This window comes from Eumetopias jubatus, unplaced genomic scaffold (genome assembly GCF_037043125.1).
Source record: "Eumetopias jubatus isolate StellerSeaLion01/CBP00866 unplaced genomic scaffold, mEumJub1_p1.0 scaffold_11, whole genome shotgun sequence".
In the NCBI taxonomy this organism is placed as follows: Eukaryota; Metazoa; Chordata; class Mammalia; order Carnivora; family Otariidae; genus Eumetopias; species Eumetopias jubatus.
The window spans coordinates 91,590,585-91,603,231 of NW_028274817.1; the positions used below are offsets into that span (position 1 = coordinate 91,590,585).

The 12,647-nt window shown below is 44.1% G+C and overlaps 1 non-coding gene across 1 annotated transcript; it reads right to left on the reverse strand.

The window, feature by feature from the left end:
- Window positions 1–11,882: 11,882 nt before the first annotated feature.
- LOC114216880 (U6 spliceosomal RNA) lies at window positions 11,883–11,989 on the reverse strand. Its single transcript, XR_003610854.1, has one exon. It is a non-coding gene; the product is annotated as a U6 spliceosomal RNA (small nuclear RNA).
- Between the last annotated feature and the right edge of the window lie 658 nt (window positions 11,990–12,647).

Genomic DNA, 12,647 nt, shown 5'->3' on the forward strand with positions numbered 1-12,647 from the left:
AGGGAGCCAGCTATGTTGAAAATGGGGTTAGAACTTGACTTACAGGGCTTGGGGAACAGTAAGTGCAAAGGACTTGAGGCAGGAAAGAGCTTGATCTGTTCTGATTGTTGGAAGGTGAACAGGAGCACAATTTGCCACCCCCCAATATTCCTCTTTGGCATAAGGATTATCTTGAGCTGGTTATTTTTAAGAAACAGCAGACAGAGGAAAAGCTTTGAAAACTGAGTAGAAGAAGTTACCCTTTCAAAAGAGGCATTCACATTTACAGGGAAAGGGAAATCTCCATTTGTAAGGGTGTCTCCCTCTCTTTGCCAGGCAGAGGAGTATGACTAAATCTCTAGAAACTCTTATCAGTGGAGAAGGCAGTGACTTAAATTGGCATAGCAATCATGCCTCTGCTTTGACTGATAACCTCCCATAACTGACTCCCACCCTCAACATTCTTCTTTTGTCTTTAGCTGGAGATGTTATTTAAGGTGGACACTTGAGGTATTCTGAGGAGTAACTCAGTTTTCATGGGTATCTCTCATATATACGTATATGAACACGTGTTATTAAACTTCTGTTTCCTTCCTCCCTCCCAGTTGTATATCTGTTAGTCTGTCTTTTATTACATGGGGGCCTCAGCCAAGAACCTAGAAGGGTAGATGGAAAATTATTTTTGCTCCTCTACAAGGGCTAAGGTGACTGGAGAGTAGCGAGTGCAGATGAGGGGACTGTGAGCTGAGAGCAGGGAGGGTACAAAAGCTCTCAGTGTCCTGCACCCCAGGGTAAGTGCTTTAGGTTTCATTCTGAGAGCAAGCGGAACTCTTTGAAGTGCTTTAAGCAAGTAAATGATTCATATTTCTGGCTGCTGTGTGCAGCGTGGATTGGAGGATGGGCAAGAATGGAGCAGGGAGGCCAGTTAGGAGGTTCTTACAGGAGTCTAGGCAGGAGATGGTGGCAGCAGAGAATGAGAGAAGTGGACCTATTGGAGATCTCTTTGGCGGGTCAACAGAACCTGCTGATGGATTGGATGGGAGTGGGGTCTCCATATACCACAATGTTACTGCATCCTTGCAGCCCAGAGCTCCTAACTGGGAATCCATGTGTCCCAGGAGATCCATGAATACATCTCAGGGAGTCCACAAATGCCCTGGAAAGGCACACACAGTTATGCGTCTGAGCATTGTCTTGGCAGGGGTGGGGGGTGGCAGTCCACGGTGTTCATGAGGTTCTCACAGGTGATAGCAATACTGACAAGCATGAAAGGCTATCAGAGCTGGGGTAGGGGCACATGGGGGTTTGTCGTGTTCTTTACTTCTGTGTTTATTTGGAAATTTTCATAATAAACAGTATGCACACTATGCAATAAAATCAAAGAACTATTGTTGTGGCAGACCTTTTCAAAGCCATGTTGCTACATTTTATGGTTCATGCTCAGTCCGTTTTTCGTTAAGATCTCAAGGTATTCTTGCCAGATTTGCATAGCCCCTGCCCTTCCCTATTTCACTTTGCTTCTTCTCCATGTGGACTACCCTCCATTGAATTTCACTTTCTGGATTTCAGAAATACAGAGTATATTAAAGTCACTCTAAATAAATAGCACAGGTGCTGGCGTCTGAGGGCCCTGACTTGGAAACTCAGTTTCCCCAGTAACGAGTGTGACTCTGGGAAATAACCTAAGCTCTGAGGCTTGAATTCTTCCATGTAAAAGAGAACCTTTATTTGCCCATAGGTTGATTGGTATTTCAATAAGCAGGCATACGTAAAACACATTTTCCAGGACTACATAAATAAACATGAGCCTGGCACTCCTCCCCTCTTTGAGTTGTGGGAAAATCATGCAAAATTGGTGAGCACGATTTTCTCTTCCATCACTCAATAGGCCAAGGCAAAATTTTAATGTGGGTGTAAGGAGAGGACTGACCCCTGTGGAAAGCCAGTTATTACACTGAATGTCTCTCTTGCCCCCAACTGGCTGTAACCAACCCCAAGATGGAGCCGCTCATTTGAGTTGGGCTGAAGCCCTGATTTTCCCCTGGTTTTGCTAAAACACCTGCAGAGTGTCTTTGAGCTATGCAGATCTTCCTCAACTTACGGTGGGTTACATCCTGATAAACCGAGTGTAAGCTGAAAATACCTTAAATCAGAAATGCATTTACTACGCCTAACCTACCCTACATCATCGCTTAGCCTAGCCTACCTTATGTGTGCTCAGAACACTTCCATTAGCCTCCAGTTGGGCAAAATCATCTAACACAAAGGCTCGTTTATAAGGAAGTGTTGAATATCTCATGTAATTAATGGGATACTGTACTGAAAGTGAAAAACAGAATGGCCGCATGGGTATAGAACAGTAAGTGTATTGGTTGTTCACCCTCATGACTGCACGGCTGACGGGGAGCTGTGGCTAACCGCTCAGCATCATGAGAGAGTATCCTACTCCATCTTGCTAGCCTAGGAAAAGATCAAAAATCAAAGTATAGTCTACTGACTGCGTATCACTTTTGCCCATTGTAAAGTCAAAAAATCATAAGTTGGGGGGCACCTGAGTGGCTCAGTCGGTTAAGTGTCTGCCTTCGGCTCAGGTCATGATCCCCGGGTCCTGGGATCGAGCCCCGCATCGGGCTCCCTGCTCAGCGGGGAGTCTGCTTCTCCCTCTCCCACTCCCCCTGCTTGTGCTCTCTCTCTCTCTCTCTCTCAAAGAAATAAATAAAATCTTAAAAAAAAATCGTAAGTTGGATCATCATAAGTTGGGGACTATCTGTAGTTACGTTTCTATTTAGTTCAGTTCTACTTTTGATGGAACGAGAGCTGTTCGCCTGGTGGCCCATGGCAGCTTGCCCAGAGTCCACCCCTTTGCTGGCCTGTGCACCTCAGGTTCTGCCCTGTGGTGACATCATGGGCTGCTCCAGGGGAATTTCGCTGCCTCTCCTCTGCTGCTTGGGGCAGGTCAGCCTCTGGCACCTGGTTCTTTCCTTGTTCTCAGCTCGGTTTCCTTTTCCCCTCTTGCAGTTATCCTCTACCAAAGCCACTGGCCAGTTTCCTCAGTGCCCCTGTTTCCGTAGGTCCCTGAAGACAATCCGTCTTTCTGTTTTGTTTTCAAGGGTTTCAAAGGCTGCCAAGAGCAATGCCTCCTGTAAGGCAAGAGCATCCCCTGTGCCATCTCATTTTATTCTTACAATTGCCTTAATCATGTGAAGGCTTTGTGGTGTTGTGGAGGCGGAAGCGGGTGGTGGCTAAGAGAGCGAGCTCTAGTGTCAGCAAACTTGATTCACATCATGGCCCTCTTATCTCTTAACTGAGTGACCCTGGCAAAGTCACTTAATCTCTCTTTGTCACCATTTTTCACCTCTAAAATAGGGAAAGGGGTGTCTGGATGGCTCAGTCAGTTGATCGTCTGACTCTTGGTTTTGGCTCAGGTCATGATCTCAGGGTTGTGGGACTTAGCCAAGTGTTGGGCTCTGTACAGGGCGTGGAGTCTGCTAAGGATTCTCTCTCTCTCCCTCTCCCCGCTCCCTCTCTAAAAAAAAAAAAAAAAGAATGAATATAATGAAGAAAATCAAAGAAGAAGGAATCTATTAATGAAGAAAATCCTGGTCGTTCAAGTAATGCCAGATGTGTGTTTTTTTTTTTTTTTTGCCCCTTCAGACCCACTCTCCATTCTCCTCTACCCTGCTTTCTGTTCTTCTGCTTGTGTTTGGCCAATGGGGAGCCCCAGCAAGAGATCAAAGGAAGGGGATAGAATGAAGCCAGGGGTATATTTCCTTGGCTTTCTGTCTGCAGGGTCCCCTCAGTTTGGCTGTGTTCCTTGAGAAAAGGTCACAGCTCTCCCCAACGCAGCCCTTTCTTTCTCTGTACGAGACTTTCCCTTCTGGGTTCCAGTTACCACTCTACAGCCTCGATCTTTGAACCTAGGAGTGATTAACAGCCTCAGGGTACTGCACTGACCTTAACTGGCAAAGCTGGGAGCTTCCAGAGTGACTTCCTTCTTGGATTCCTTATTTCTCATAGGCTTGGGCCTTTAGGGCATCTCTCCTCACAAGGACTTGAGGAAATAATCCAACAAAATACAACACTAGAGTACTTTGTTCACAATAAAGCACTGTATGAGTGCAAGAGTTTTATTAGTTGACTGAGCCCTAGCAGGTGAAATAAATGTCTACAAGGATCACATATGAACATCATCTACGGTATTTACCTTATGTCTCACTTTCTACTTAGGTGTTTGGGTTATAAGTTCACAACACAATTTATCAAAATGGAGCCCACACGTTAGTGAGAACCCGAGAAAAGAATGCTTGTAGGCATCTGGGTCTTAGGCAGTAGGCCCCTATGGTGTCCTCTTGGCTTTTCTACCACATGACCTGAGGAATTAAAGGTCTATCTCCTCTACAGGCTGCAGCCCCACAGTCTCATTCAGGACTCCGCCTGTTCTGTTTTCATCACTGATGCATCTGTCTTTCCAAAAGGTGAGGAAGTTTGATCCGTAAGCCATATCGTCTTGGTCTGTGAATTACTGGAGCTTTGCCTAGTCCCCGAATACAGTTTAACACAATTTAATATGCATGTCAGACATTTTCATTTCTGACCTCTTTTTCCCTCAGGCTGTATGACTAGTTCTTAGAGCTGATGGGTAGAGACATTTCACCCCTTTTGGCACTGGCTCTAGGCCAGAATTAAATTTTTTGGCAGCCCTGTCCCTGGAGCTAGCAGTTCTCTGAATTACACACTCAGATTTTTCTCCACCAACATTTCTCTCTACCTTCACAGTGAGATCAGTGTTTCTGCAGTCTCCCCTCTTAACTAAATCATACCCATCCCTTCTTGACTATCTTGGCCAACTTCTTTCCTATTTGCATTAATAGGGGCGCCTGGTGGTACAGTCAGTTGAGGGTCCGACTCTTGGTTTCTACTCAGGTCATGATCTCACGGTTTGTGAGACTGAGCCCTGCATGGGGCTCTGCACTCAGCATGGAGTCTGTTTGAGATTCTCTCTCCCTCTCCCTCTGTCCCTCCTGCCCGTGTTCTCTCTCTCTCTAAAATAATAAAAAAAAATCATATTTGTATCAATAAATGTCTCCTTTGGTTCTGACTTATTTAAGACTCAATGCCCTCCCCTTCTTTTCTTCTCTCAAAAATCATTCTCAAGGACATGTTCCCAACTTGTCCAGCAGCCTCTGTTAGTATATGTCACTGTTAGCATATGTCACTTTACATCCCAAACTCATCTAAGTTATAATTGAGGCATAATAACAACTCACATAATGAAGGAAGTGTCTTTCATCACTGTGTGCAAATCAAGTTCCCTTGTGTCTGTTGCCACAGAATTCTGGCTGAAAAAGCTCTAAACTGTTGTACAGGCGTAGGAGGTATGGACCCTACTTAAGGCCAGTTTTTATTATTCACCCATCTTTCCCTCAAATCATTTCAATTTAACTGCCCACTAGGGACTGCTTCTTGATTTAGGTTCAGTTGCACTGCATAGAAATCTCAACCATTTTCTTTAATTGATAACCAAGGGTGACCCTTTCCTCTGTGAACATAATTACCTTTCATTATAGCCTGTTTCTGTCCTCCTCCAGTCCTGTGATTCCACAGCTATTCTTTCCCTAAAAATAATTTTGTTCCTGTTAAGGTCAGCATTAAAAAAAGAGCCAAATTGGACTCAAGATAATGGCGGAAACGAGCTTTAAAGGAAGGTAATAAGCTGAAATTGCCAATATGGTCATTATAAACCCTGGCTGTCCACTGACAGTTATGGTTTGATAGACAGCCGGAATGATCCAGAAATCCAAAGGATGTAAGTGAATGGCAGAATGCTGAAAACAGCATCATGATCTGGTAACATACTAAACCCACCCAAGAACAGTGTCAGGGATTCAGCTGAATCCCCTAAGGAGCAAAACCATCTGGTATGACACATTCATTTTGTTAGAGTCAGCACCAGAGATAGGTTTAATAGCTGCCTTTTAAAGGAAATGGAAGCACATTGGCTTAAAAAAATTTTTTTATTTATGTGTAACATATATATGGAAAAGTGCACAAATCTTTTATTTTTTTAAAGTAAACTCTATGCCCAACATTGGGCTCGAACTCATGACCCCAAGATCAAGAGTTGCATGCTCTACCGACGGAGCCAGCCAGGCACCCCCAGTACACAAATCTTAAGTCCACGTTCACTTAACTTTCACAAACTGAGTATGCCCATGTAGCACCCAGATCAAGAAACAGGAAATGACTAGTCACCCCCAGAAATTTCCTCTTGTGGCCCCTTCCAGCCATTGTCCCCTGTTTAGCACTTCTATTTAGCATACTGAATATTTCAGTTGTCTTATTTATAATGTCTCCCTCACCAGAACACAATCTTCACGAGGGCAGAGATTTTTGTTCTGTTTTGTCAAGTGCTATGTGGCCTGCTCCTTGAACTGTGCCTAGCACATAGTTATCACTCAGTAAATATTTGTGAAACCAATGAATGAAACTCTGCAATAATTAATGCTAAAAAATAAACCTAACCATCAACAGATGAATGACTAAAGAAAAATGTGGCATCTCCATACAATGGCATTTTATTTAGCTTTATAAAGGAATGAAGTATTGATACATGCTACAGTATGAATGAACCTTGGAAACGTTATGCTAAATGAAAAAGCCAGATACAAAGGACCACATATTGTATGATTCCATTTACATGTAATGTCTAGAATAGGCAGCTCGAGAAACAAATAGAAAGTAGATTAGTAGTTGCTTAAGGCTTGGGAGGGAGGGAATGGAAATGACTGTTTTAATGGGTACAGGTCTTCTTTTGGGGTAAGGAAAATGTATCAGAATTAGATACAGGTGATTGCCTACACAGCTGTGAATATACTAAATGCCACCGAACTGTATACTTAAAGATGCTTTATTTCATATTATGTGAATTTTACTTAAAAATTCACTTTAAAAAAAATCCTAACTTAAAAAAAAAATCCTAAAAAGGACAAAATTTATTGAACACCTTTCCCTTCACCACCAGAAAGAGGATTCTGGTAACGAGAGGATCCTTTGTTCGAGGAGGGTGATGGATATGTAGGCATACACTTGGAGTGACTGGACTAGGCTCCACTGCTCTGTATAGGAAGGGGAGAGAGGATTTCTAGTCACAGGAACCGGCAGACTCGAGCCAGCCAAGTTGAGTGAAGGTTGCTGTGGATGGAGGAAAAGATGTAGAGATTCCAGGACCGAGAGAAGAAACTTGGGATGAATCACTTTAATGGGATTCTTGAGCAAAATGCAGCCCTTTGCGCTGTTAAGGATCATTTCTTAATAAAATAGGCCATGTTCATGACTATAGCACTGTGGAGACAGGCTTGAAAGCTCTAAAAACAGTCAGGCAAAGAAAGACTTCTGAGTCCAGGGAGATAAGGTCTTGTAGTAGGTTGAATGGTGGCCCCCAAAAGAAGTGTCCATGTCCTAAACCCTGGAATCTGTGACTATGACCTTGTTTGGTAAAAAGGTCTTTGAAGATGTAATTAAGGAGCTCAAGATGCGGAGCTCACCCTGGATTATCTGAGTGGGTGCTAAATTCCAATGACAAATGTCCTTAGAAGAGAAAGGCACAGAGAGATTAAAGAGAGAGAAGAGGAGAAGAGACAGATAGAGGAGAAAACACAGAGTTGAAGGTGTGACCATGGATGGAAAGATTGGAGTGATGTGGCCACAAGCCAAGGAACACAAGGGAATGTTGGCGACCACCAGAAGCTAGAAGGAGTATAGGCCTTTGGACACCTTGATATTGGACTCTGGCCTCCAGACTAAGAGAGTTTAAATTTCTACTGTTTGAAGTCACCAGGTTTATGGTAATTGTTACAGTGGGCCCCAGGAAATGATGACAGGCTTGCAGCCATAAACCCATGAAACAACAAGCCCCAAAGGGAGTCATTTACCCGCTATGACAGCAAACCAAGACTCAGTTTCAACCTCTCCCAGGAATGTGGTCTTTTCTTTTTTTTTTTTTTTTTAAGTAATCTCTACACCCAACGTGGGGCTCAAACTCACGACCCCTAGATCAACAGTCGCAAGCTCTGGAGACTGAGCCAGCCAGGCGCCTCAGGAATGTGGTCTTTTAACAGTCAATCTGAAATTTCCGGATCAGCACTAGTGAAGTAATTTGCATGATAAAAACCCTGCCCAGCCCTTCCCCGCAGAAAGAAGTCGTCCTGGCCTGAAACAATCCTTCTTTTCTTTTGCTAATACTTCCTTGCCACACCACGCCAGCCTATAAAAACCTTCCATTTTGTGCAATTTTTTTTCTCTCTCTACTTGCTAGATTGGATGCTGCCTGATTCCTGGATTGCTTAGTAAAACCAATTAGATCTTCAAACGTATTCGGTTGAATTTTGTTTTTTAACACTTCCCAAGTTGGAGGTGACACCACACGGGGAGCCAAGAGTTTGGATCCCCGGGGCTCCAGGGAGTAGAGAATACTCCTTCGTTGTGTCCTTGAGAATGAGCTGGTGGTTCTCTGGCTGCTTGTCCAGGGGCAGAGGAGGAGTCCATGGGCTGAGGATTGGCTTGCAGCATTTCCTGTCCTGTGGCCACTTGTCAGCATTACTGCTGCAGGAATAGGTGCATGCTTTGGACATAAGTGAGAGTGAGAAGATTTAAACAGCAGTCAAGGAGAAAGCAATCTATATTTGCTTGGTGGAAATAAAATTTTACAGCTCTGTGAGCCTGGCTTATTAATTTGGAGTAGGGAGAGGAAATTGGCAAAGTCTGCCACCTTTTATTTGATAAAGTGACCAGCCACCTGAGGCGGGCATGTTTTAAAGAACCGGCTCACTGTGTGAGGATGGAAGGGGGATGAGCAAGTTTGATTTTTGAAGGAACAATGCCACAGAATGTTTATTCTATGTACCTGCTGTCTCCTTTGAAGAGAATGTTGACTTTCAAAATTGTTCTCTATTGGAAACTGTTTTTAAAAACTTCCTTTCTGTGATTGTTACAAAGAAAGGGAGCTAGGATTGGGAGGAGAAAGGAGAGGGTCTTTGACATAATTTTTTTAACATTAAAGCCTTCACTGGATGCCTCAGCACTATTAGGAGGATAGCATGCTGTTGGGTTGTATAATGTTTAAGTATCCTCGGACATCGTCTTTGCTCCTGTTCACACGTAATTTTATATTTTATATTAAAAAAAAACAAAAACAAAAAACAACACCCAGCTGTACTAGGTAAGAATCACTCCTTTCTCTTTCAAGTCACAAAGGATGGTTCCTTAGAGGATAGAGACTGGACTAATTCTTTGACTACATCCTACAAAAATAGGGTAAAGCTTGATTGAAAATTTTCAGACTACAAAAATAATATCACTTCCAATTTCTTCCCCTCTTCCATCCATTTATCTTATAAAAACAAGATAGAGAAAGTATATCTTCTCGGTTCTTCCTTCTCATTTCCTTTTTCACTTCGGTCTATATGTAAGGCATACATTATTCATCCTCCACTAGTTCACTTAATAATTTCCCTTCCTTTTTCTCCTTTCACACCCACGGTCTATAAATTAGCATCTGCGATATATAGATTCTAAATAGAAGGTGGAATTCTGCCTTACAATCTGGAACATTTCTTATGTTATTTTTCGTTTCAAGGAAAGCAAAATCTGCAAGTATTATACCAGTCAGGATTCAGACAGGGAAGCAGAGCCACCATGAGTATTCTAGGAATAAAACGTCTCACAGATGTGGGAAGTGCTGCGGAAGTGAAATGTCTGGAAGGAGGAGCCATTAGCCGCTCCCGGAAGCACTGATGCAGTCGGAACTTTCAGAGCTTTCAGGAAAGTTCAAGAAGCCAAGTGCATACAGCTGCCCAAGCCGGGCAGTGAAGGGGTTGTTCGTGGACGGGTTTATGGAGGCTGTGGCCTCTGCGTAACTTCTGCTCCAGTGTGTGTGGGGCTACAGACAAGTCCCTGGCGGTGGGCCTGGCAGAGCCAACAATAGGAAATGGGAGCTGGAGGTGGAGCCGGCGAGAGCCGATAAGCTGGGATCTGCCGGGCACCCCTGTTTCTGACCGGCACTGTAGCTGACGGGAAACCTGCCAAACGTAGTGACTGCTGCTCGCCTTCTGCCCTACAATTCCCACACAAGTTCCTCTTTTGGCCAACTCTAACCCAGAATCATACCAGGGAGGGGCTTCTAGGAAACTGTAGTTCCCTGCCTTAATCAGGTTGCCACAGTGCAGTTCAGCACAGCACCCACCGCCATGATGGTTGACATGGCATCACACACAGAAGCCATTTTAAAATCACTCTTCCATCTTGATGTCCCTCAGCTCAGAATTTAAAATGCCTAAGTATGCCATCCTTTTTACTATGGCTAAGTTCTCCTGCTTTTGGTGGTGTTGGACCTGGCAGGATATTGTCCAATGGAGGGGGTGGCATGTGCTGAGGAGCTCAGAGGATTCCTGGTTGTGGCTCCGACTCATGTGATATGTAACCCGCAGCAAGTCCTTCCCATCTGTGCCTCTCTTTCCCTCACCTTAAAATGGGCAGAATTGTACCCACTTGGCTTTTATAGGCCAAATGAGATAATGGAAGTGAAAGCACTTTGTAAATTGATAAACACCATGATGGTTGTAAATCCCATTCTTTCAAGGGATATTCTTCATTGTGGCAAATGTTTAGAGCTTACGTATAAAACAGATGCTCAAAAGTAATGGTGAAATGAACTAATTAATGAACGAACATGACTTGGCATCATGGAAAAAAAATTTAACGTGTTGGTGAGGACATAATTTCACATGAGGAAGCTGCCAGAGAACATCTTTACTCCCCAAAGTCAGCATACTCCATGGACCCTCAACAGGGACATGATAACTCAGCAGTTTCCCTGCCCCTACAGAGATCCGTTTATTTTCTAGTTAACAAAGAGTAAGGCGGGGGTGGTGGTGCCTGGGTGGCTCAGTTGGTTAAGCATCTGCCTTTAGCTCAGGTCCATGATCCCAGGGTCCTGGGATAGAGCCCTGCATCTGGCTTCCTGCTCAGCGGGGGACCTGCTTCTCCCTCTCCTCCCTGCTGTGCTCTCTCTCACTATCCCTGTCGCTATTTCTGTCTCTCTCAAATAAGTAAAATCTTTTTTTTTAAAGATTTTATTTATTTATTTGAGAGAGAGAATGAGAGATAGAGAGCACAAGAAGGAAGAGGGTCAGAGGGAGAAGCAGACTCCCTGCTGAGCAGGGAGCCCGATGTGGGACTCAATCCCAGGACTCCAGGATCATGACCTGAGCCGAAGGCAGTCGCTTAACCAACTGAGCCACCCAGGCGCCCTCAAATAAGTAAAATCTTAAAAAAAAAAAAAAGCGTAAGGGGGACATAAATCATCATCATCATCATCATCATCATCATCACCATTACCTGGAGGCCCAGAATACACTGGAACAGAGAGAGTACTGCTGATGGGAGAGGGATTAATGTTGACCTCTCTAGAGGGTAACTTGGAAATTTGGCTCATGACCTAGTAATTCTACTTCTATGAGTTTATCTGAAGCCAGTGCTCCAATATATATAAAAGTGTAACTGCATTCCAGAGGTGAGCAAACTTCATCTTAGAGGTGGCTGTGTCTTGTGTTAAAGGAAGCACCTGCAGGAACCTTGATGGTATATTCTAATTGGGGAAGAACTTGGAAGGGCATAACGTAGACTAAGAGAGTTAACGAGAATGTGTGGAGCTCCTCCTATGTGTCAATTCCTAGTCCAGAATAAAGGAATATAGCAATAAACAAAACAGACCAGTTCCTGCCCTCATGGGGGAAAAGAGACAATACAAAAATGAACAATGTAATCAAATGTCAGGTTAAGCACCATAAGGGAAAATAAAGCAGTGTCAAGGATTACAGAATGATGTGGGTGCTCTTTTTTTCTTTTTAAATATGGAACGCCTCACGAATTTGCATGTCATCCTTGCACAGGGGCCATGCTAATCTTCTCTGTATCATTCCAATTTTACTATATGTGCTGCCGAAGCGAGCACGTGGGTGCTCTTTTTAGATGAGGTGGTCGAGGAAGGCCTCTCTGAGGAGATGCCATTTGCTCAGCGACCTGAATGAACAGAGGCAGGATACTATACTGTGATCCAGGGGCAGAACACTTCAGGAAGGGGAACAGTGAGTGCACAGGCCCCAAGATGAGAAAGAGTCTCTTTATTTAAGGGACAACAGGGAGACCAGTGTGGCCGTACCACAGTGGGCAAGTGGGGAGGGTGGTAGTAGCTGAAGTTGGAGAGGGAGCCAGGTTACAGACCACATTGGCTTTTGATTTGGGTCAAGTCATATGGGAAGCCATTGGAAAGTTCTGAACTGGAATGTGACTTTTGCTGGCTTGAGTACTGAAAGGATATTCATGAAAAGCGAATCGTAGATGGACAAGAGTGGAAGCAGAGGGACCAGTTGGGATCAAATGCAGTGGTCCATAAAGGAGGCTATCAGGGGTCTGGGAACGGGATAGGTTAGTGGTAGAGGAGGTGAGGGGTAGTCAGAACCATCATATACTCTGAAGTCAGAGCTGGCAGGATTTCCTTCCAGGAAAAACATGAGGTGTGAGAGAAAGACAAGAGTCAAGGATGCCTCCAAGGTTTTGGCCTGAGCAAGTGGAAGAATGGAGCTGGCGGTTACTGAGATGGGGACTGCCAG